The sequence below is a fragment of the Anser cygnoides genome, chromosome 4, assembly GCF_040182565.1.
Source record: "Anser cygnoides isolate HZ-2024a breed goose chromosome 4, Taihu_goose_T2T_genome, whole genome shotgun sequence".
In the NCBI taxonomy this organism is placed as follows: Eukaryota; Metazoa; Chordata; class Aves; order Anseriformes; family Anatidae; genus Anser; species Anser cygnoides.
In genome coordinates, this window is record NC_089876.1 from 14,537,103 (window position 1) to 14,564,022 (window position 26,920).

The 26,920-nt window shown below is 37.9% G+C and overlaps 1 long non-coding RNA gene across 1 annotated transcript; it reads left to right on the forward strand.

Annotated features, from left to right (window-relative positions):
- The first annotated feature begins 137 nt into the window (after positions 1-137).
- On the forward strand, positions 138-14,366 carry LOC136790642 (uncharacterized). The gene is made up of 3 exons (XR_010830961.1): positions 138-949; positions 12,355-12,435; positions 14,107-14,366. It is a non-coding gene; the product is annotated as an uncharacterized lncRNA (long non-coding RNA).
- Positions 14,367-26,920: the final 12,554 nt, after the last annotated feature.

Here is a 26,920-nt window from a genome sequence, read left to right on the forward strand (position 1 = left end):
AAGGTGATTGTTTTGCATTACTGAAAAGGTCAGATTTAGTTTTCAAAAAGAACTAGAGCTGCCTTTAATTAAGATAAAATATCTTGGTTACCTTTAAAAATGTAAGATGATGTAAAATTCTCAGTCTCCTACAACTCATCCGGGTTTTCTGTAAGTGCTTTTGCCCCAGACATGCTTTCGACAAGAACATATTGGACTGATAGAAAAGTAAGATATACCTATTCCAACCACAGGAACAGAAATAGGTTTTAGAAAGGAATACTTCAAAATATCACTGCCTTGCCATATATTTTGTTTTCAGTCACAACATGTCATAAAGGACCTTGTGTTTAGACAAAAAGAAAATATATCCTTTCTGTTGTATGTGTGGCTTCATATTGCTGTATTAGAATGAAAAAATTTTAGCTGGATCTCTTTACCTGCCTGCAAAACAAGATAAATAAGTACACAGTAGTGTGCTTTGTTCTTTGAAAACCTAAGGACAAAGTTATTTTCCCTGTGGATGATGTCCTTTCTGTCATATTATGGGACAGGAGGGCATCAAGTTGCTATCCAGAAAATTTTAATCCATGTTTTCCTGATGTTTGAAGCTCTATCCCTTGGTTACTCACAAGGCATTCAGACATGATCGGGGCTGTTGACAGGCGTGGCTTGCTGTGTGGGGTCACTTGATAGCACTGTTGCTGCTTGTGCCTTCTGTATTGGGTTTCTGTGGCAAGGTTTTGATAGGCGGCTGCAGCAGTGGCCTCTGTGAGCAGAGCCCAGGAGCTGCCCTGTGTCAGATCAGAGCCAGCTCCAGCCGACTCCAAAGGGACCTGCCGCTGGCCAGAGCCGAGCCAGGAAGTGATGCTGGTTGGGTCTAAGGAAGAGCAGATGGAAGAGAAAAAAACGCTGTGACACAGCAGCTGGGAGAGAGAGGAGTGAGAGAAGCAGCCCTGCAGCCCCCAAGGTCAGTGGAGAAGGAGGGCGGGAATTGCTCCAGGCTCTGGAGCAGAAGTTCCCCTGCAGCCTGTGGGTCCCATGGTGGAGCAGATCTCCACGCTGCAGCCCGTGGAGGAGCCCCCGGTGGAGCAGGTGGATGTGGCCTGGAGGAGGCTGCGGCCCATGGAGAGCCCCCGCAGGAGCAGGCCCCGGGCCGGAGCTGCAGTCCATGGAGAGGAGCCCATGCAGGAGCAGGGGTCTGGGGGGAGCTGCCGCCCGTGGGGGACCCGTGCTGGAGCAGTTTGCTCCTGGGGGATGGACCCCATGGTACAGACCCATGTTGGAGCAGTTCTTGAAGAGCTGCTGCCTGTGGGAAGCCCACACAGGATCAGTTTGGGAGGGATGGCATCCCATGGGAGGGACCCCATCTTGGGGCAGGGGCAAAGAGTGACCATGAAGGAGCGGAGGAAACAAAGTGCTATAGAGTGACAACAGCACATATTCCCTGTTCCCCTGTGCCACTTGGGGGGAGGATGTAGAAGAGGGTGAATGAGGGTAGAGGTGGCTTTAATTTGCTTAATTTTCTCACTACTCTAGTCTGATGTTAGCAATAAGCAATAAGTTGTATTTATCTCCCTATGCAGAGCCAGTTTTGCCTGCGATAATAATTGTTGAGTGATCTCCCTGTCCTTATCTCAGCCCATGAAGCTTTTTTTTCATCATATATTTTCTTCTTCTTCTTTTCATCATATATTATCTTCCCCTACTATTTTGAGGAGGGGGAGTGAGATAGCAGTGAGGTGGAGCTGAGCATCAGTGTGAAGCCACCACACCCTGAAACTTTTGACATGGTATAAAAGACAGAGGATTGCACAGCCCGTGAAGTATGTCAGAGAAGTGACATACTCTATAATTAAGATTATTGTATGATGAGAGTCAATGAACTATGGTCCAAATAATCAAAACTGTACATTGGAAGGGAAGAGGTGCAGCATGGAAAAATTGCTCTCTGAATTTCCCCCTGCATGGTACTCCCAAGATGAGCAATTAGCCTTTCAAGGATAGGGGATGCTATAGTGGTAGACATTATGCACTGAGTTCCACCTTCTGCAGGGAATATTGTTTCTTCCATGAGCAGCATGAAATATCACAGTGAAGGTTAATTATACTGCCTGTTCAGAATACTTTTGTTTTGAAGATTTAAAAAATATTATGTTACTTTCTGATTCAGGACAAAATATATTTAACATTGGGAAAAACAGGAGGGGACAGAAAAAAACATTCCTGTTGTCCTGTAGTGTTGATGGTCTTCTGGCATGACATTTTATCCACCACAGCATAACTACAACTAGTGTAGATCTGTCTGCATTCAAATTTGTGGAATTACGCAGGTATGAAACTGAATCACTCTAGTGATTAATTAAACCCACTGAATTATAATAAAGCCAAATCTAGGACCATGGAATGGACTTTTGTTCAGGAATGTTGGCAGAAACACATTTAAAGTATGATAGCTTTTGTCTTCTTCCAAGTGTGTTATTATTTGAATTGGTTGTGTCACGCCCACAGAAGAGAAAGCACTTTACATTTGAAGTTATCAGTGGCAATGCTCATGAGGTAAAGAATGATATGCCCAGAACGAAATACACCTCCATCCCTACTGACTCACATACATTGTTCCTTATGACATGTTATGTGACAGTGTTCCAATATTACATTCAGTGCTGCCAAGTTAGAAATAAATTTATCCAAGTTGTTAGTCTTTGTTATAAGGCCTGGATAGCCTTTTTAAAAATTATTATTTTTATTATTTTTTCCAGAACTCTGCAATGTTCTTAATTTCTTTCTGCTACCAACAGCAGATAATTACCTTCTAGCATTCCTATTTTATTCACTGAAAACTGACACTTCCTTCTGTTTTAGTATCAGTTCATTGTGCAGAATTCTTTGTAGTGCTTTAATTAACCTGGCATGATGATCTCGGTACAGTCCCAAGTAAAATTAACATCAAAAACTGATATGGAATTGTTCTATGCAGTAGCTTGGGTGATGAACACATACCATATGGCAATTTTTAAAAATAAAACCTGCCAAATAGCATATTTAATGTGACTATCCTGGCATACTCACAAGGATTGTAAAAATCAAAAATAATTCTGAGCACTGCTCATTTCAAAGGATCCCAAAATATTTTATACAAACTATCTATCTTTCTAAAATCAGCTCACCTACCACTTAAAGCAGCCACTTCTGCAGTGAAATGCAGCAGTTATTGCAGTAAAGCACATCAAATTGGAACAGCAATTTTAGGGCATGTAATGAAGATAAATGGTGTATCGTATTTAAACTGCAGGGGCAGAAGGTAATTACCCAGATTTGAAGCTGGATGAGATACCAGACCTAACACATCTCTTGCAGAAAAGTGTCAGTCATGATTTTATGGCTGGGTAACATTAAAATAGAACTTGAGCAAAGCCTGGTGTCTAACACGGATCACATAAACAAGTTGGATTGTGGGGGAGAAGAGTTCCTGTTAGTGTTTATGTGTGGATAACATCTGCAATGTCTGTGCTGCACCCTGCACCCCATTGCTGAATATTAGAATTTAGAATAGATTTTATGGGCATGATCTAATGTCCACTGAATTCAGCGGGGGGGAAAAAAAAAAAAACCAACAACAAAAAAACATTCACTGGCTTTGGATCAGGTCTCCTGTCAGTTCTAGTTCACTGGAGAGGGGAATGGTACTGTGCTGTGTTTATTACCTTATAGCAGTGCAGTGTATGCACTGCTATATATGGGGATGGCAGATTAAATTAATGGTAGATTATATATGGGAATGTTAGATTTGAAAGAGCAACATATCCAATCAAGACAGGAACTTTTTCTTTAATGATCGTCATCATACTTTCCTAGCATCTTGCTGTGCCAGCTGCTTGGCTGGACCATTCTGAGTGTTTTTTGTGGTCACTTCTGGGCAAGGCTCATAGCTTGGTACAGTCCACATACTGTTAAACTGAAGATCCAATTTACAAGCACCTTTGCACTTTCAAGCCGCAATAATGAGAGGAAAAAGTGATTCATCCTATGTAAGGTCTTTGGAACTACCCCTTTGTTCTGACAAAAGAAGGAGCCACCTTTACCCACTGTCCTAACTCAGCTTCTCAGTTATCTGCCTAGTGTTACATGGGATAGATGTATTCCTCAGATCTTCAAGCAGTAAAAAAGAACATTCATTTCACCTTACTTTTCAAAGTAAGAAACTTAACACTGTCTCACTTGCCACTTCTGTCTGCATTGTCACTACATAGCAGTGGCATTGTATTTACTGTTGGCAGTTATCACAAACACTTCACACATTTCTTCTGTTCAGGCTAAAATGTGAGTGCAATGACCTTCTTCCTTTCTGAAAATGACTTTGAATAATGAAGGCAGGAGCTTTTGGTGGTCAGTTATCACCATTTTCCATCTTAACTCACCTCTAATTATAGACGAAGGAAAAAAGATGGTAAAAATCTTCTCAAAAAATTACCTTAGCAATCATTATTGTCCTCCTGAAGCAGAATACTCACTCAGTAGGGAAACAAACAAACAAACAAACACCCCACACCCGTGTTCACTGAGGCTAGCCTCATTAAGTTGCTTTCCTGATTATTCAGAGCTTTTGTAAGTATTTTCATCTTCTTTAAACATTTGAAGATTCCCTGTAGCTGTCAAGAGTCTGAAAGCTTTGCTGATGCTCACCCCTATGGAGAACTTAAATGTTTTTCCTCTTTTCAAATTCAAATTGTTCATAACCAGACAGGACTCACCTTTAGTCATGCCCTTCTTTTATTTTAAAATCTAAGATACACAAACTGACACATGCATCTTCACAGAGCCTCACTAAAATCATGGGGCTATGGCAACATGGAACTTCCCTTGCAAGAATTGGATCAGCATCTTTGATCCATCGCTCTCTTAAACTGCTCTCATTTATATGCCAGAGCACATAACATTTTTTCCCCCTCCTATTCTAAATGCCATCTGTTTAAGCCTGATTACACTAAGATTTCTGTTCTAGTTCTGTCTTGAACTTGAACATAAGTGTTATGCAAAGAAGACCACCCCTCTGAGGACTGTATCTGGCTTTTACATTAATTAGGGCAGCTGACATCAATGTTAATTCATTCCCCAATTATTTTAGCAGAGTTTTTAGTCATTTATATACACACACACATTTTCAAAGTAGAGGGCAAGTAGAATAATCTGGCAGGAGGATGACGTGTCACAGTGAACTCCACATCAAATTGCATAAAATTGTTTTTTAAGTTAGTTTTGTTTTAAGTGAATGACTGTATACTTTCAAACCTTGATAATATCCAAGATGGAAAACTGGCACCTTCTAACTTATACCTGGGGACACATTCTGAGAAACCTGGAAAGAATATCTCAAATTTTACAGGTTGTCCCAATTTACCACTTCTCATCAGTATGACTGGATCTAAGATTTGGATCTAAGTCTCAGCTATACAGAAGTTTGAAAGTGGTCAGTTTTCACTTATAACAAGGAGGTCCAACATTAGGTAGAGACTTTCCCAATATCAGTATATCCGTAGTTTTAAACAAATGAGGGCTTTAGCCCCAGTTGCTTTTACTGAGCAGAAATAATGTTTCTATTAATCAGCAGCTTTATTTCTTGTGCCCATTTGAGAACTTAAAAAATTAATGCCTGTGAAGGGTTTGTAATACTTTTTCAGATCAACACCTTAGGAATTTAGCTGGAAAGTTAAGAGATGGAGAGGTTTAATGAAGATGCTCAGGGTTTGTCTCTCTTCAATTAAGGTCATCTAACTGACATATATTCCAGATAATATGTTGTTTATGATTCCGTAAGTAAGAAAAGCATTTGTATTGGATCCTGTAGGAGTCGATTTAACATCTGTTCTCCAGTGCCTATTGCTCTTGACGTAAGCAGCTGGCCTGTGAGGCAAGACAGAGCTTGTCAACCTTTAGGTGAAATCAGTGGGTCAGTGACTGAGGTTTGAACCTGCTGCAGGTTTTCAACTTCATATCTTTAATAATCATTCTTGCATCAGTAAATTCAAATATTCTGCTCCCAGGGTAGGTAAAGTATCTGCACATTTTCATATAGTAGAGTATTATAATATTATCTATAGTAGAGACTAGAAGAGGAGAAAAGAAAAATAAATGAAAATAAAAACAAATATATGGTGTCAAAGAACAGACAGTATAGCTAATCAGGTTTACTAATGAAAGAAGTGAAATGAACACAGCCTGAAGTGCCAACACAGCCTGTATCTGAGCAGGAAAGGGCCAAATATAGTCGTAAAGAAAACAAAATGAAACTCTTTTCTTCTTTGTACTTTACTTATCTGTATCTAATCATGGTTTGATTTGTTTTACAAAATGATAAATTAATTCCATATTATCTCAAATGCTGGCATAACTCCATTTTTACATTTATTTTGTGAGAACTTGTATCTATGACTAGAAATATAGTTGCCTAGCTGGAGTTTATTTTTAACTAGCTTGCAAGTGATAATGAATATGCTAACATATTCTAAGATTCACTAGTTTTGATTTTCAGCCTTATCATATTTATAACCAGAAAAAAGCAATATAGAGCTGCTTACACTTCACTGTTACTGGTGTAATTCTTATAAGATTTACATGTGCCATAATAAAAATTAAAATTTGGGGCAACATGGTAGCATATGCTGATCTAAATTAGGCCTGCCGTGGTTCAACCCTGCCATTTATCAGTGGCCATCTGGTTCAGGCAGCAGTGTTCCTGCAGTCTTATGTTTAGCCATCTGAGGCGGTAGATTTGGCTGAACACAGTCCTGCTGCAGCCACTCTGGTTTAGTGGCTGTGGAATTGCAGTGTGAAATGGGTGTTTAAAAGATGATGCCTCAGGAGGAGCAATGTTCGAACAATGGTCCAAGAAAGCTTTTACCAGAACTTCTTGCAGAAAATATTATGCTTCTTTAGTGATACCTCAAAAGCAGTTTCTACACAGCTTTTTTTTTTTTTGCCTTTTTTTTTTTTTTGCTTTTTTTTTGTTTTTTTAAGAGGACTTTTTAAGTAATGAAAAAATTGGCAGAAACATATACCCATCTTGGATTAAGACTAAAATCCCAAAAAGCGTTGAAGTGGGATTTAGTCATTTAAGTTGCAAAATTTTTCTTTTAAACTCATTCCCTATGTGATCAAAAGGGATCCAAGGGCTACTTGTCCATTTGGCAAATTCAACTCACTCTCACCACACAAAGCTCAGCAGCCACTGCTTTCCAGGGGTGGGCTCCTGGTGAGGAAGGTACCGGAGCCCTCAGCCTCGGTCCTTGCTCCTATCCCTGCTTCTGTGCACTAGAAGATGAAGTGAGAGGCACTCAAATGAGGTAAGGAGGAACATACGGGGTGGTGCAGGCCTTGTGAAATGGAATGAGACTGAGGTCTTGGTCTTCCATTTTATGGCCTTTTGTAATCAGTCATAGAGAAATTGGAGGAATTATCACATGGGGATGAGCTTCTGTAAAGCATCTTGAGGAATTTTGGCTGTGTTACGAAATGAGTCTTACTTAAATTATTTCTCCACAGGAGCTTTTTGCAGCCTGGGTGAGTGATAGTTTAAAAGCCCCATATCCATCCCAACTAAGTGTAGGAGATAAGTAGTGTTAAATACCTCCTTTAAACTGCCAGTGATTAAACATCATCAATGACAAGAAAGTAAGAGGCCTTTAACCTAACCGAATACTTGTCTAAGGTCTATGCTCTTTAAATAAAACGAATATGGAAGCATTATAGATGTTCCTTGTCTGCCTGAATAAATAAATAAATAAATAAATACATACATACAAAAAACAAACAATGATGTGCTTTTGCATGTCAGAACACCACAGCGTAAGAAAGAATTCACGTCACATGAGCCCTGTAAATGGATCATCAAAATTGAAAAATTAAGACAAAAATGTAACATAAATCCTTGCAAAGCTGAAAATGCAGCATTCTGTTTCATTTATAAGTAAACAAAATGTAGTTTACTCTAGTGACATGTATATGCTCTAATGTAGAGAAAGTTTTTGTAAAAGCTTTTCAGAAATTTCCAGTCAATGAATTATCGACACCACATTGAGATTGGTGAGGTATTTTTATATATGTATATATAAACACACACATATATATTATGGAACACAGCAGAAAATAAAATAAGAATTCTGGAGAAGGAAAGAAACACCAAATAATTCATTTAAATGTAAGTCTATAGGAGGGCAGGGTCTTTAATATTCATATTAAAACTTCGTTAATTTTGAGCTTTAGGAATTAAGCTTTCAGCTCCTTGCCACTGAGGAAGGGCAGGAGGACTGGGAGAAGAAACTTCAGAACAGTGTCTTATGGCACACCAGGCATGGGCATTAGCAAAGAAGGGACAAAGACAGGGTCACTTTACTGTCATGTGGGTAGGTGTGGTAGCACTTTGTGTACAACAAAGTTAATTTCTTTTTGGACTTGTTTAGCATAGAGCTATTGGACAGGTATCTGAATCACAGACTCAGATATGTGCTGAAGTGTCCAGTCATTCCAATTCCTTCTTTTTTTCCCATGCTTTCATTCTGAAGGATGGTGTATAGACTATGGTTTTATACACATATATGGAAGTACATAAATTTATAATACCTGTATATATACAGATGGATAGATAGATAGATACTGATATTTGCACATTCGCATGCACATGCTTATGCACATAGAGACTTGTATATATGCTATACACCACAGGCATATGCAGGAAACTACCATGTCTATCTTCTGGGCAATACAAAATGGATCTTTCTGAAAGAGGCTCAGAATGTGCCTGAACAAGTAGTAACAGTTCTGCATCAGTAACCCTTAGAACAGACGGTCATATGTTCATGGTGTTTGGGAACAGGCTCAACCCCACAAGATTGTGCATATGGTCCAGGTAGCGCCTTCTCCAGTTATGACTGCAGTCTGTGCACAGCCTTGCTGGAGTCTCCCGATGGACCTCTGTCTTTTCCAAGAACATGATGTTCCTGAAAACAGATGAATTATCTGTGCTCACACAGAGCAATCCTGTAAGGCATCCATTGTTAGCCTGCTATTTACCCAAAGTATGATGTTAATTGTTTATATAGCAAATCAACATATAGTACTTGCTTGATGAATGCCCTAAGTAGGCACAGGGTCTTTAGGACGTATTGTAGACATTGCGGATTTCTGGTGCGTGGAAGGTGCTGATGAAAGTTTTTATATTGCTAAAGAAGGTGTATAAAAATATGAAGTGGTGCTGGGATCACTACCCAAACGTTTTCTATGTGGGGGTCTATCAAAAAGAAAAGAGATGTGTGATAGCCTTGTATATGAAAAGTTTTTTGTACAGTTCCAGCATTTTCTGGCAGCTCAGTTTTTAGAAAATATTTTTCCCATCTTTCTTAATACCATTTTCATATGGAAAGCTTTACCGATCCCCAAGTGTGATATTTTAATCTGCTAGTTCATAATCTTGATAATTCAGAATAACAATTTATCACAGGTTATGAAAGAATTAAACCTAAAAATTCCACTGCTGTTACACTAACTTGTCACTGCAAATAGAATGATGGATTTCAGTGCACTTCCTTGATAGAAACTTAAATATATAAAATTGGTATCAATTATCTCTGTTTGACACCATCATATTAATCTTCTTGCTGACTACTGAAATAGGCCATCCTAGACAAGCTATACATTTGTACTGCTTTCAAGTACATGCATTGTGCAAGAGCTTTCATTAATGTTATCATGCCCCTTCAGCTCACTTCTCAATAACTCAATACCACCCAATTACTGGCATAAAAGTCTGTCACTTTATTTACAGCTCAGAAGTCTCCAGAAAGACAGTATTAGTTGTGCGTAATGGAAACAATTTCAGGTCTAAATTAATAGGAATGTTGAACTGACCTTCTGGATATACTGTTCTCTTGAACTGTTCATATACCTGTGTATCACCACTAAAGATTCTTTTTTTTTTCTTTTTTTTGGGGGGGGAGGGTGGGGAGAATGTTGGGAACATAAAAATTGTCTTACCTCTGCATGTGTAAAGTAACACTTACCATTCACAGGCCTAACAATATTCTTTGTAAATGTTTCTCTGCCCTTAAAATAATTTGAGATCTGCCCAATTTCCTTTGAAATGTCAAAGGAAAATTAAATGCAAAAACTTGCAAGGTCCCAGGTACTCTGGCTGTGGTGTGTACTTCCTTGATTTGCAAAGTAAGTTTGTCTGAGAGCACAAGAACTGGAATGAATTTCATGATTATCATATTCAGATCAACAGATAAAAATATGAATTGAATAGGCCAATGCTGCAATATGATTGTGGACTTGCCTGGTAAAGAAAAATATATAAGTAAATAAATAAATAAAATGAAAGTTCTGCCTATGACTTGTTCAGGGAGGTCAACAGATAACACTGATAAATGAGAGAATATTAAAAACAAAATTCTGAATTACTACAGGAATTTGGGAGAGTGCTTTTTAAGGGTAGAAATCTTTCAGCAATACTCAGAACACTGTCAGATTTGATTACAAGTTGCTCAAAACTCTGTATAGAAAGACAATATTTCTGCTCTTGACCTAAAAGGCCTCTATTTATCCAAGAGAACTGTTATTCTCTATAGACACTTGTTCCTTTTCTCTTTTATCTCCAGTCAGAACTATTAAACTTCCTTTATCTTTTCCCAATCTCGTTGCCTTCAGTTCTTAGTATAACCTGTGGGGCAAAAAGGGCTGATAATTTGCATGATGAAATGATAAAAAGGACTGTAGATTTTGGGTTGTAGTTGTGTTAGTTTTCCTCTTGACTCACCAGGGTCATACTTCTTTTTACATACTTTTGGTTTCACTGAAAGATGGAAAAATTACACAGACTCAGCCATCCCAGCTGAGTCCAGGTCATGCTTTGTTCCTCTTCACTTATCACCAAATCTAAGTGTCTTATTTCTATTTTGAGTCTTTAACGTTTCATAACCCACTTTATGTTCAGATTGCTAGAACACTTGGATGAACATTCTTTGTTATGCATGTCATCCACTGATCATGCATTGTTACCCATTCCAAATAGATTTTCTCATCTTTTTGCTCTACAGAATGCATTGATTTGGAGAATAAACAATCCTTGTTAATATCTCTGTTTTCCTTCTTTTTGTGATAATGCATGTAGAAGCCCTGATATGTTATCACTTGCAGTGGTGTCCAATATTCAAGTCAGAACTAAGAAATATTCTCTTGCTTTTTTCCTCTGCTGTTTTGTCCATCACAGGAAACTGTATCCTGCAGCCTGGCTATGGCAATCAGGTCCTTCTTTTGCATCACTGTTGTATATATAAAGCTCACTAAATCTTGGGGTTTGATCCAAACCTCAGTAAAGCGAATGCTTCAGTGTATTTGGGTTATATGATACATCCCATTCTTCTTCTGAAGTGGAGAGAGGATGTAAATTATCTTTAATTAAAGATTAATTAATCCATTTTCTTGATAATTTGTAATTCAAAATATATATGATATGTAATCTGTATGTCCAGTAAAAAAATGAGTGCATGTAGAAAAGATAATTTTATTTTTTTCTTTATTCTTTTTTTTTTTTTTTAATTTTCAGCAGGTTTTGTGTGCCTTATGCTTCATCTGCTTCATCTGCTCTACCGTTAAGTCATTAGTAATAATCATCTTCCCTTTAGATAATGTAGTAGACCATTCAGGCACTTGCAGTAACAATAAAATAAATAAATAATAAATAATAAAATAATAAAAAGGAATCACATCACCATAAAAAACTAGAAGCTAAAGTAAACCCACTGTGCAAGCAGGTCATCTGCTGGCTAAGATGAAGAGCGTAGACGCCAAGCATCTCCCATCATCTGTACCTTGTGTCTTGTGATTAGCTGTAGGATAACAATCTGGGCTCATAAAGGACTCCTGTACGCATATATCTGTTGAATTCATGCCTTTGTGGTGTTATCTCCTTTCACTCCTTTCTTCATTTACCCGGTAGTTAGTATAGGCCAGTTGGATCTGGAGCCCTCTCGAAGCTTCTCTGCAGCACGGGTCAGTTGAGTATTGCCAGACCCATCTCCTGAAGGACAGTGACTGTAGGTTTCATTCCTGTCACGAGACAGAGGAATACAGAGGAAAAACTAAAGATGAGTAAGGAGACCAAGCCAAGAACTTTACTTTCTGTTGGAGTACATTGGGGCCATGACTGAAGCTGGAAGGGTCTAACTGCCTGCCCCACAGGACTACACACCATGTATCTCAACTGTTTGTTTGGCAGTAGTGCTAGCTGGGGTCTCGTGTTAGACAGGAGTGGAGATATCCTTCTCCTCTGTCTTCCTCAACACAAGGTAGTCTCAGACTTCTTCCTTCTTGAATGTGCAGAGTTTGCCTTCGTGACCTGTTCCTGGGACCTTGCAAGGCTATGCATTTCTTCAGGTTCACAGCAAAGCCACAGTCTAGCTGGTAAGAACTATTGGGCTCAGTGTAATGGTGTCTAGGGGAAATGTAATGTCCTATGATGTTGGTCAGATAAATGATCTAAGAGTCCTTTTGGCCTTAAACTCTATGAGTCTATTATATCTCACCGTTCACCACTATAGACTGAAAATATGTGAGTGCCCCGTTGTTGATAGATGTACTGAATGTTTTTATAACCTTGCACAAAACATTTTGATTGCAGACAATTTGTGATTTTATTTCCTGTTAGTTCTGTTTCCATCAAATCGACTTTGGTTTGACAAAATGGCTCTATTTATGTTGAAGGTCACCCCTTCATAAGCAGTGATTAGTGGAATCTATTTTACAGTTAATCCTTCAAAGACCTTTATTTACTATTTTCTTGACTTTGCATCTTCAAAACTATTTATGAGTTTCATCATTTAAAAGCTTAGAACCAAATCCTGCTGTCCTTAATCCACCAAAGCTGTCTTTTAAAAGACTGAGCTCTTTTAGGATCTTAGAATTCTATGCTTATATTTTGTCTTTCTTAGTGACCATTAAACCTGTGTGTTCTTGTCAAATGGTAATCTGCATAGAAAAACAACAAAAAACAACCAACCAAAAAAAAAACCACCATCCTGCTCTAGCTCCTTTCAATTCACACCTACAAAAGTTAATTGTAAAAATGTTATTAACTTGACTGTTGACTGCTCTTGCATAACAAATATAGTTAGATTGGCTTTTATCTTTCCAGTTCATTGCAGCATGATCATCATGCCTGTCAAAGCAGTGTGTTTTCATACTGAATAAACGAAGTACAGAGGGGTTAATCTCAGCATTTATGTAATACCTAATAATGCATTCTGCAAAGAATCCTTAGAGCAAGAAAGCTTATTTTTATTTGCTTAATAAAAGGAAGTATGACACTATGTCCTTAACAGTTTGCCCAAGTATTGACAGCCCAAAGATAATGCATGATAATAAGAACATGGCCTATGTTCCTGTGATTTAAAAGTGATTCCAATTTACTTTAAAGGATTAAAGTGACCCTCTGCCCTTGATGAATCTTTTGACTTACTGTATGTGTATTAAAGTGCTTTCCAGTGGCTCATTTTACTAAAGCTTTATTTCCATCAGTTTTGTCAGATTATAGCTACGGTGATAAATCTACCCTGTTATCACAGACTAAGGCCTGAGGGTAAATGGAATCTTGGTAACTGTTATTTCAAAATTGCCATTATTTCCTAGGAGAACAGCAAATGTTCAGAAGCACCCAACAGTCCTGCTTACTGCAGTTATCTCACATTATAAGGCAAAACAAATAGATCTGGCGTTTATGTAGCAGGACCAACATTCATCATATGGAACAGCTCAAAGGGCATAAGCGTACTCGTAGTCACATGAAGTTCTTCTGAGGTGGGCCCTCAAATGCCACCAGTGTGTTGGATGTGCATTGGCACAGACACTCTGATATCATCACATCAGTTGTGTTAGAGACAATGCATGAGAGCCAGTCCGCTGCTGTGCCTCCAGAAGGGACCCTTATAATCATACTGATATTGGGCAAGCTATTTTGGTGACTGGACACCATTTGTGACAGACCTATTCCTCTGTCTTATCAAAGAGAACTTAATGTATGATCACCTCATTTTAAAACTGACCTGGAAATAGGATGATTTATTTTTTTTTATATAGGAAGAAGAAAATTTTTGGGAGGTTCCAATGACCAGCTGGATCTTGGAGATGAAGATTTAGTTGCATACATTTATATTTCTGTAATAATAATTTTAAAAGTTTTATAAGTATGATATATTTGCCTCTTTTTTGCAGAACATTTCCTATTAAACAGGGACATTTTATGAGGTTAGTCCTTCAAGCTTTGTCAAACTTCCCTTAAACAAGCATTTATATAGCATACAAAGCTTACCATACAGCAGAAAAAAAAAGCCTTCTTTATAGCAAATTGCAACTTTCATATGAAGATCAGACACACAAAGATTAGTTAATAACACTTCTGTTCACTGCTTAAAAATAACTTCTTATGCATATTATTTCTATTCCATTTCCCTTCTCATTCCTTTTCCCGTCTCCTTTCATACCCTTTCACTTTCCCTCACCTTTCTCTTTCCTCTTCCTGCTTTCTTCATTCCCCTTTACTTTCTCCAGAAAAGGGGAAGAGAGGAGAAAACGGGTGAGCATATTCAGTGAAACAATTTGAAATAAATTGTTTTTAGTGTTTGATATGTTATGATGTATAGACTCCAATAGTACAAGATTCAACCAAAGGCAGTTTTCATATATTTATAATATGTTTTCTTTTAGGAGTAGCAATGGAAAAAGAGGTCTCGCCAAGCAATAATGATTTATTTATTTTTTAATTGTAAGCTAAAGCTTTATCACTAGAAGCCCAAATTCTGGCCCAAATTCTGACCCAAATTATGATAGAGGGAAACATTTTGCTTTGCTGGCCAGACTACCTACATCAAGGTTTTTATACCTGGGATAAAAGCAGACATCCTTTTATAAAGGACAGCAGTGGGAAATAATACCTGTGGGAGCAAACAGCAGGCAGGAATAGCTCAGAACTGTGGATCAGGACTAAAGCTGTCCCTGTTCCCTGTGCCCCTGCAGCAAGTGGTACCAGAGATGGATTTATGGCTTAATGAAACCCAGTTTAGTCCTTGTCTCTTCTGGGACAGAATTGCCAAGTGCCTCCCTATGTGTTGATCCTGACAGAACTCCACAGGCCATCCCATAGATGTGTGACATAAGTGATTACTATCACTTAAAATGTATAAAACTTCACTTATTTCCTTGCAGATCATTTAGATATTCAAATTACCAAGCTTTTAGTGCCAGAAATTCAATTAAAGGAGTAAAAATTCTACGTTGTAATAAACTTTAGTATTTGAAATTGCTTAATAAAATGAACTTCATCTTGGAAGTGTTGTGTGTGTTTTTTTTTTTCTCACTTTAATGTATAAATTTTAATTATTTCATTCTGACTTAACTTGTTAAAAATGTCTAATTATTATTTACAACAGAGTGAGGTATCAGGTTTTCTGGGCATTCTCTGCCTTTGAAAGCATATTCAGCTTGGTTTTATAGGCCTTCCTCGGGTGAACTGAAAATGCTTTACAACTATTAGTCCCTTGAAGATGACTGAACACTGAAGTGAATGCTTTTCTATTCAGAATAGCAGATTTTACTTAGCCAACAGAATTGAAAAATCAACGCAGAAGATGAAAACAAAACCAAACACCACCAGCATCTGTAAAAGCTGTTCTCTACAGGCAGAGTAAGGAAAAGAAAACTGTGGCCTACATGGTCTCTTCACCACTAGCAGCACTTTAGTTTTCTTTGTAAACAGAAATGTCATGAATGTTATGTAAACCACTACTTCAAATGACCATATGAAAAACAAGATTTGTTGTTAATCCTTTTGTTATTTTCTTTCAGTGGATACAAATCCAGTGCTTAGATCCCCGGTGTTATTCCCTTTCCTGTTCTTAATTAGCAAGGAGTGTGGTATAGGATAATGGTGGGAAAGGAGAACCACCAAAGCCCTGCTGAGATACAATCTGAAACCCACAACCTTGTAGCCTCCACCCAAGCTGGAAGGGACCTCTGGAGATCATTTGCTGAACCCAGCCCAGAGCAGAGCCAGCTGAGCTCAGGTTGCTCAGTGTCTTTTCCAGTCAAGTCCTTGATATCTCCAAGGATTTCTGCTGCTTGGGACCAGTCCCACCACAATGGGTCTGTTTTAAAGACTCTGAGTTTGTCTTCACACACTCACTCATCTCCCCTGCAAATAATATCATGAAAAATAACAGTTAGAACCTAGGGATTGCTGGAGCAGGATGAGATCAGTGGTATAAAGACTAAAGCCCTGATTTAGAAGCTGCCACTGGTGTGAAAGTTGTGTCTTCAGAGAGCAGCATGCGGAAGGATGGCTGTGCAAAGGAATAGCCTCTGCACTACTCTGTCTCTTCTCTTTCTCCATGGTGTGCCAGTTTCTCCTTGAGCATGAAGCCGGTTTCCCTTGACAGTTGCCTCCGTGCTCTGATGCCCTAGTCAGAAATGCAAGAGAGACCTTTATCTGCTGAGGCCCATTTGCACAAATATATATGCACATATCTATCTGTCTTTTTGCACAGCTTTCCTCTGCTGTTGAGCTGTAATGGACTGCAGAGTAGCTTTTGACTGCACTGTTCATTTCTGTCTGTTTCTCTCAACAGACTCGCTTCACCCCACACATCCCAAATGACCATTTCTGAGTTTGCAAATTTTTTTATGACTTTGAAAGTACTTGGAGACATTCTGTAATATCCAAGCTTCAAACTATTCATTTAGTGAAGAGACATCAATTTGAAGATTTTTTTTTTCTTCATATTTTGAGTAGGAAATAAAAACATATGTCTGGCATTGCTATTATTTTATTTTGCAGATTGTTAGCTGGGTTGGTCGTGTGTCCATACTGCTTACACTGGCTGACTGTACCTGACATGTTTGAGAGGGACAGAAGTTACCTGGATCCATTTCTCTTAAGTGTCTCCATGTGTTGCTACCTGTAGATTTAAATTTAACATCCTTTTAATGGTCTGGTCCCCAGGGACACCTGAGACCCCCCCATGGGTCTTACTCTGAGTACAAGCAATAATTTGTTATCTGATTTCTTATTGAAAATGTGGGGCTCAGCAGAATGTTATGCTTCAGAGGATAGTTACGTCATGCTCCAGTGCTGGTGAGAGAGATTCAAGGAAGCAGGCAATGAGACTGTTGAAATGGCAATCCTCTGTCTTCCAGTCAGTTTAGGAAAGACTGAACAAAACTGGGTTACCTCTGAATGCACAAAGAGGTAGGGCAGCTAAATCCTTAGCTGTCTGTGGTAACCTGTGCATGGAAGTACTGCTAAAGCATGACCCAGAACATAGGTGGGAGTTAATCCCCACCGGCTGCACCAGCGGCAGAGGGGTTGGAGCAGGCTCTGCAAAATCACGGATGCTCCACGCTGGCTGAGCACACCATTTAGGTGGCAGCCTGGAAGGAGCTTAGGCACATACAAAGCCTTTGTATCCCTTTATCAGTTTTGTGCCTCAGACTTTGTGCTAATGTAAAAAATGTAAATCCATAGCAATTAACAGATGTTTTTACATTAGCAGAGCTCCCGGGGTTCTGCTATCTCCATTTGTCTTTAAACATTTTATTAGAAATTTGACACCAGTGATGTTCCAATTAAAGTCCATTTTCCAGCATGAAGTACTTCTATATACAGCGCTGCAGATTTATTCTTTCGAGACTGCCTCCAATTTCATGCTTGCTTACAGCAAGTGTTACAAATACTGTTATTTTTGTTGAAAGAATCATCACTGACATGGTGCTTAGGCTGCATTTCTGGAGCTTGTTGATTGCTGATTTTTCTTAAGATCTGGTAATTCTCGGTGGACCTCATTTAGAAACCTGTGCTAACTGTGTGTCCATACTTGCTTCTGAGTTTGCATGAGAGGTTACATTCAGATCCAGTGGACAGACACTGAAACCAACTGCTGGTGCTGCAAAGATAATTTGTCTGTCATAAAACGAAACAAGAAAGCAGCTTGTATCTCCTGCATAGCAACAGAAAAATAAAAATCAAATTGCTTTCTTTAAATGAGTTACGCATCGTTCTCAGGCAGGAGCAACAGAATGATTTGAGCAAAGAAAGAAAGAACATCTTGTTTTTCTGAAAAATGTCTTGGGGGCTAAAGGAAACATTCTTATTTTTACATTTCATCTTTCTATAATCTGAACTACATTAGAAGTGAATGAGACGCGTTCTTGACTGAATTTGTAATTAACAATAATTTAGTAGCAGAATTTCTATTCATCATACTCTGGGATACAAACTTTTCATCAGGAAAGCATTGTCTATACATTTCAGTGAATTGAAAGTTATGTGCTGTGTGGAAAGGGACTGTTTTCTGAGCTTGTTAGGTGTAAATAGTTTACGATGGGAAAAAAAAAAAACAACAAAGCATTTCCTTTTAAGGACCTTATAAGTAACTGCAACAGCCCTTGAGTTCTATAGTTCATGGTCCCTAATCCAGAATGAAAGATATTCAGTTATTCAGTAAACAAATTTCAAAGATATTATAACAGAAGTCTATATATTTTAATATATTTAGCTATAATTTATCTCAGAGCTGCTCTTTAATGAGGCAGCTATGTGCTTTTAAGGTAAGACATTTCAAAACAAACAGGCTTAGTAGTCCAACAGGCATTTTTGCATGCTGCAACGAGTACTAAACAGATGCCAGATTCTGCAAAATGTCACTACGGTATAAGTCCTCAAATTATTTTTGGCTCAAACACAGTTTAGCTTTTATGTAGTATCTTCATTACTAGGAATGTCTCAGATAGTGACAAAATCATTTTTGTCTGTTGAGTCTAGGAGTTTTTGCTGGTACTTCTGTCCTGCTGGGAAAGAGGTCCACGTTTCAGAGATGTTTGCAGTTCCCCAGCAATTTACTAGTCACCCCATGCTGTCTTCACAAAAGTTGGGCTAGGAATTAAGCATGCAGTTAATATTATGCAAGGCCTCTGCCAGGGTTTTTTTACTTCCCCATTGTGACAGCCGAGTGAAGCATATTGTTTTAAATCTGGCAGATATGGATCTAGAGAAATTCATAGAAGTTCCTTGGTGGCAGGCTTGAGCTCCTGCATGGTGACATTTCCAATGTGCAGTGCTGTCTCCCCGTGGATGAAACATGGGGAGTCATGTGTCAGGGCAGTCTTCCATCGTCTTTACAGTTGGAGTTCATTTTGTGTACATTGCAAACCCATTCAGATGGTGGTCTTGGAGAATTTTTCCACCTCAGTCTTTTGATATTGTGATTGTTGTAATTATGGGACTTTCCTTGATTACAGCCTCACCCACTCTAGTGGGTAATCTACTTCTGTGATGTTCATGTGTTTTTTGTGAGAATGCTATAAGGCATTCTGTCTCCTGCACATGGGTCTTAGTTCAGAGTATCCTGCCCTGAAGGATAGAATTATTCTGTGTTAGTTGGAGTAAGTAACTTAACTCAGGGAAATTAACATATTCTACCATAATTTATGTTTCATTGTAGATACTAATATGAATTAAATCTTTTTTTTTTTTTCCCAGTTCTTAGAAGTGTGAAGGGCTTTTTATTTGATTTTTTTCTTTTCTTTTTTCTTTTCTTTTTTCCCTGCGTTTAAATCCAAACACTGAATAATAGAATAGTGATAGACAAGTTCTTAGTTAGGGTTAGCTCCTCTCTATCCCTGCCACATGGACAGTGTGACTGCTTCAAGTATTCTCTTATGTTCTGGTGTGCTACCTAATTTGGGGGATTCTCTTTGTTTTAATCTTCATGGGATTTTTATAGTCTGGTTTTAAAACAAAGGCAGACCTTTGAGTGGTCTCAATGAATCTCTTATGGGATGTAAAACATATGTTGTGTAAATTTGGTGTAACTCAGAATGTATGATTTGAAAAGAAAAAGCTAAAATTTTCTGTGGATAAATCTTCAGCACATAAAAAATTGTTGTATTACTTCCTGTTGAGCATTTGTTCTTTGCTCACATCCATTTTCTTCATGCGTAGCTGAGCTTCTGCAAATATATTTTCTTTTGGGTTAGTTATTATTACTTAGCCCATTGATTTTTTGAAGATGAATGTTGGTTTCAGTACACAGATTTCTATACTTGGCGCTTTCTGTAACATCATCTGTAACGCTGAATGATGAATGACATTTCATTATATCAGTATTCTATTTTACCACGTTTGTTTGTCCAAAGGCATTGAAATATAGGGCAACTGAAATGCTGCTATGTGTGGAGAACCTCTAAATATATCTATTGTGTACTCTACCACCATGATATTAACGATGTATTCTCCCTCTGAAAAATCAAAAGGTTGATGTGAACTTTTTTTCAGAACTTTAATGCAAAGGATAGGATACTGGCTCTACAGAATTTAATACAATCTTTGCTGCTGCCTAAAATGAGTCTGCGATTTCAACCTAAAGGAAGGAAATGGGCTGAGTGGTTAATAATGGGATGCAGAGAGTCATTGTAAGTCTTGTGATCCAGAGTTATCTGCTCTCTTCAGAACAGCTGACTTTTGGGGTACAATACAACCTACAGTGTCTAGTGTTGCAGCGACTGTTTAAATATGCAATGTGCCAGGCAGAGAAAACAAGCAAGAAGCATGCATTATAGGCAAGTCCCTACAAATCCGGCCTGAGAGCCAAGCTTCCCTTTTCTCTCTCTTTTTTCTTCTTAGGGAATGAGTGAACCACAGAACTTCAGTTTTTTAGTCACTGTATTGTAGTGCTCTGGAGTTAGTGAGCTGCTTTGAGATTCAGCAGTGGAAGACAGCAACCTTCTCTTTTTGGTAGTTTTCATTTACATTTCACTTTCCAAGCTTTTTATTTTTATTTTTAAATTCTACATTGATTTCTCTGCATAACTTTCCTGTTGGGGGGAGGGTTTGATGTCTTATCATATTTAAGTGTTAGTGGCCTAAGTCCTGGACAGCATAGGAGGACAAAGAACAATTATTTTGTGGGTAATATGCTGGTTTCTTGCTTGCTGTAACTGTTGCCTCCCGTGCTTTGCACTTTGCAAGTGATATGCCTAGTAGTGGTATTGTGAGACATTTTTGGCTATCTGTCTTGTTATTTGGGAAGCTTTAACATGCTCAGAATTTATCCTCAAGCAATTTTTTTTTTATTTAAAGTTGTTACCTGAGTACAGCAAATATAAGCCTGCTTGTCCACACACCTGGCCTAGGCTACTTTAATCTAGAGGGTTACTTCTCATTTTAATGACATATACAATGACAAATACACTTAGACAATATAGGAAGCTCAATGTTCTTACCACCATGTTAATTCCTAGATTGCTCTTCTCTTCATATTTATTTCTTGCCTATGTTGAACATTAATATAAGATGAATAAGATGAATGACAGATTTTTGTGTCTTTTGTTTTTGTGGAGGGTACTTTTTTCCTTCTCTTTGATGCAACTGTCAAAGAAAAGTTTTTTACAGGCCTTGTTTGTTTTGAACTTCTGGGCTTTATTTTTTATGAGTCTTGTCTGAATATGATTTGTAGATCTTGTTGCAGAGGGTTCAGTAAAATGCCAGTGAAACTACTACCTGTAACAGTCTCCAGTGCAGATCATATATAAAAGAGTTAAGGTCTGTTATAATATCAGGCACTGGAACAATAGCAGCTTTTCTTCAAAACACATATCACTGCCAAAAAATGCACGAGTGAGTAGATTTTGCTTGGCTGAGAAAGGAGTAACAGACTGTTCCAATGTATTGGACAGCATCAAAAGTAACTTTCTAGTATGCAGCCATAACACTATGCTCTTTTGCTCCATAAGTCAAAGCACTCTAGTAAATTTCAGCTGTTAGAACGGAAAAAAAGAAAAACAACAGGCAGGCATGAGAAAATAATGCACCTCAGATTTCTATGCTCACAGGCTGAAAAGAGCAAGGAGATCAGACCAGAAATAATATTTTCTTTAGAGATTTTGACCCCCAATTAATTTTTTTATGAGTTAACACAATGCCTTGACACCAGCCCCTCCACTGCATGGCTTCTGTTGCTGTGTGTACAGCAGAGAGCTCAGATCTCAGCAGGTCTCTTCTTGCTCTACAGTTCTTCGTCCTTGCGGTTTCCCCACTGAAGGATAAAAAGTCTTGAATAATGTTGCCCAGTTTTCTTTTAGCATATGAAACCCTTCCCATAGGGTATGGTGATAGGAAGAAGTGATTGTCACCAAGGTCTGGCCAGCTGGCTGTGTCGGGCCCAGTGTAAGAGAGGTGATGGTGGAGAACAACAAGAACTCACTGTGTGAATCCAGTCCCAAGGCACAAGACATCAGAGATCTGACGTTTCTAAATGTGTACTGGGCAGCACAAAAATCCTGAGTACTGGACCCTGATAGTCATTTGGCTGGAAGATGTTTATCAAAAATTTACACTGAAATCAGCCTTCAACCTGAAAAAGTTTTAATTTGATCATACTACAACATCTTGGTAAATCTGCACATTTTTTCAATCTAAAATTTTGAACTAATTTCACATAAATAGATCATTCCCATCCAGATTTAACTCACAAGAAAATATATTTTGCCTACCATTTAGACATGCTATTTAAAAATGGGCATAAGGAATATCCTAATACTCAAAAGAAAAGTCATGAATACCTATTAAAGAAATAACATTAACACCTCATAAAGCACTGTTTAGAAATAATATGCAATTAAAAATGGACACCTTAAATTTTCCTTCCTTTTGTCTTCCTACACAAGTTTATTTAGTAAATGATAGTTGTGCAGTTATTAATAGCACATACAGCTGGTAACGCAGTTGTCTGTCTGTGCATTCCCTCCCCTGAATGTGATATACCTGTTCTAGCAGTCCTTGAATCAGGTTGATGGTAACTACTTATATTCCTTCAGCTAGCATAGATAAGGGTGTTCAGTGCTTGTTTACATGTAAGCTTCATAGAAACCATTTCTCTAAAAGATAAGATTTTGTGTGCTTTTGACTCTGCAGTCCAAATGTATTCAGTTTTCTTTCTAGAAGAAAGCAAATTAGAATAAATCAGAAAGAACACAGTGGTTTCCTGACATAATGAAAATGTTACTGGAAAACCACATTATAAATCTATTACAATTAAAAATCAAACTGATCTTTGCTAGGACTAATCTAACCTCAGGAGTCATAGAAAATAGTTTTGCTGGAATGAAAAGTTGTTTTTTTTTACACAGAGAAGCAGTCAGCTTTTGTACTGTCTGTCAATAATGATCGTAGCAAAAGCAGTGCTTACCCATAGTAAGTGCAGAGTGTTGCTGCACTAAGTGGCAGTTGTAACACAAGCATTTTGATTGTTCATGTATGGTCACACACCGCCAGCTGTTACAGCTGCCATCTCAGTGCTACTGTGATTATACATGCAAGTTCATAATGAGAATTGAAGAAGTAGTGTGGGAAAACTCCACGCATTTGATTTGTTTGTGTTCTTATGAAGTTTTCTTTCTATGAGTATTGAAGTATTCAAGCTACTATCAATACTAAAACAGGAAAACATTACAGCTCAATATTCTCTCATAGAAAATTTTTGAATAGTTCATTTAAGAGAACAGTTTGCAATTTGTTTTCCTTTCTTATGCAAGTTACCCACTAAGGAAGAAAAAAAAAACAAACAAAAAAAAACAAAACCACAAAAACTGAGGGTGTACTTACTCTAACTAATGCACTGTAACAATGCACTCTGCAGTGCAAATCTTCACAGTTCTCTATCCATGGATCTTCAGACTGAGGGTTATTTAAAATGGACTTACAATAAAGTATGAACCTAAGACTGGCATGGCTTGCCCTGGCAAACCACATTTCAGATAAATTCCTAATTAAGAATCATTAATTTATTCTATGCTACTACCTCCATCAGATATTATTTTATTATTTCCAAATTCCTCTACTACTTCTTTTTTTTTTTTTCCTGAAGTGAAGCTATGTACAAAAGTGAAGTCCACTAATCTATATGCAGTGACTAGAGCGTGAATTGCTTTGACTTCATGTCTTGAATTTAATCTCTCTACTCATGAGTCTGTAGCTTGATGCTGAGATCCTCATGGATAGCATCCTCAGAATCCTTTTTCTGCACGTTAATAACGCAGTGGGATAAGGGCCTTCAGTATTTCATCTACTGTTACTGTTGTTTATTTTTATTACACTTAGCACAGAAGCCCTGGCTGTACAGAGGCATCTGTATCTTGTTATATGGACATATTTGAAAGCTAATCTCTGGGTCTAAGAACTTGTGTTGTAAGGTAAAAATGAAACAATTAAAAAGGAAATACAAGCAAAGTGACATGTCCAAGGTCAAGAAGGGTTCTGTAGACCTCACTGTCTTTTCATAAGGAAAGCAATTACTATGTAAAACCTGGAATATTTTGTGCTGCACCTTACAGACGATATATTACAATTACTTTGAAAACAAAGGATGTTTGCACCCACACAGTAACGAAACATTCTTTTAGAGAGACTAATGAGATTTTGTAAGAGCCATCTGTGGCTTGCCTCCATTAGATCAAACACCTCTAAAAATGAGGAAATACCTTCTATTAAAAGTAAAAAAGAATCAGAATAACAATAATAATCTGTGCATTAGAAGCCAAGTGTGCAGAAAAGTCCAATGACACTTTAAAACACTGGAAATACACAGAAAAAGCTGTAATACTGAGGAAAGACTCTAGGGTCAAAGGAGGCTCTCTATGATAAAAGATGGAGTTGATACAATGTTGATTTCCATTGTCAAGAGGTATGGCATATGTTATGCAAAGATACCCTTCTTATTGAAGACAGCTTAGCTGAGGCTTTATAGAAGATCTCCCAAAAGCCTACTCAAACTAATAACGTAGATCATAATGTTAGACAGTGCACATTGAAGACTCAGGAAGTAGAAAATTTTACTGCTCATAATGTTAGACAGTGCCCACTGAAGACTCAGGAAGTAGAAAATTTTACTGCTGAATGAAAGTGAGGTCAAATAGCTGCCCCTGTCCAGCAAACCCATGGGGTTACCATGGTTTGGGTAGTGCATGTGGCCAGTGATGTGCAAAGAGGGGACATGATGAGGGTTTTAGGCAGCTGTGATGAGAGGCACCCCTCCACAGAGGCACTGGATGAGAAATGCTTTTGGCATTAACTTGAATCCGTAGTCTGAATATATAACAGGATCTGGTAACTGTATCAATTCTGCTCCTAATTAAATATGTCGTTTTTCCATTAACATTTATTTTTTCTTAAATGTTTCCTCTCTATTTTCTCCTAGAAGGAAGGTAAGAATGTGTCTGAAATAGCTTGTGAAATTAAATTATATTAATGAGATTTCACATTAGCTAACTGACTCTCATGTAGGAATTTATACCTCTGACACATTTTAGAAAAGGAATGGAATCCTAATTTAGCAACATGGTTTTAAAAATATCCAAGCAGTGTATATTATTTTTATGAAATTCACCCACTTGGAATATTTCTTTAATTTGCTCTTAAACTTAAACTCTCCTTAAAAATAACATTAGCATTGAAATTATGTCTTTGAGCACGTTTCTGAATAGATCCCTAGTTTGCTCAACAATTATTGCTAAAATGATATGATCTTAGGAACCCTTGTTTCTGTTTGACATTTTTTCCCTATGACTAATTATTTTACAGACTATGCTTTAATTGCAGGGTGTAGGAGGTACTTTCTATGACTGGTAAGTATTAGAAGGGGACATGTTCTGCAGATCATTAAATGTGCTACCAGGAATAAGCACACTTCTGAGAGCAGTAGCATTTGTCAAAATTAGTCAATGTGTTTGTTGAGAGCAAGAGGCCAACTCCAGGAATGTCTCCTAATAATTGCTGGCACAGTGAGTGCTGTTAATTATTTAACATGATATGGAGGACATAGGCCTTCTCAAGAGAAATGGATTCCTTTTTTCTTTTATTTACAAACAGGATGCATTAAAAACCCTGAGTGATTTAAAATTGTTTTTTAAACAAATCTAGACTGACAATTTTCTTGGTAGCCTGCAAGCATTGCTAAAGAGGAGACAAGTTACAGACATCAAAATATTATGCATATTTCATGGCTTCCTATCAGAACATCGAGTGATGTAAAATAAAACTGTTAACATATTTGAGCATCTGTGCCCAACTTAAACTAGGCCAACATCATTGTACTTTCAAAGTTATCCACTAATGAGAGTAAGTATGAGACTTAGGTCAGAAGTACTGCTTTGCAATGCTGTCTCTCACAGTGCTATTATTGCTTTTGTTTTCATTGTATCTGAATGTGGCATAGCAAGGGCTCATGTTCACCATTAATGCCATAATCCCCAGGTGACAAGAACACATCAGGAGTGATCACAGATCTAGAAACCTATGAGTAAAAATTGAAAGAACTGGGGGTTTTAGCTTAAAGAGAATAAGATTGAAGAGGGGACATAGTAATAACTTTGCCTAGGTAAAAGATAGCCTCAGGGAGAGGTACTTCTACAAGCCCTGTGTACACAGGACAAGAAATAAAGAGATTAAGTTACAAAAGAAAAACAAACAACAAAAGCAAACAAACAAAGTCCACAATGTTTTGTATAGAAAAAGAATTCTAATAAAAATAGCAAAGCAAGGGACTGGATGGGAGGCTGTCTAGTTTAATTTGGACTATCACTGCTCATGGGCAGTTTGGACATAATGGTTGTTGCCACTGGGGACTTGGCTTCATCAAGCTCTCCTCTAGAACTTTTTTGCTAGAATTTTATCAAGGAATTCCACCTGGGATCAAAAAACACTTCCCAATGAAAGTTTAATCAAAATAGGTCTGCTTCTAGTAGAAAGTTTCTATTTCATCAAGTTTTAGTTTTTGTTTTGTTTTGTTTTGTTTTTCCTCAGAAAAATCCTCATAACCAAGTCAAGACCCCTGTTGCTAGAAGGGTT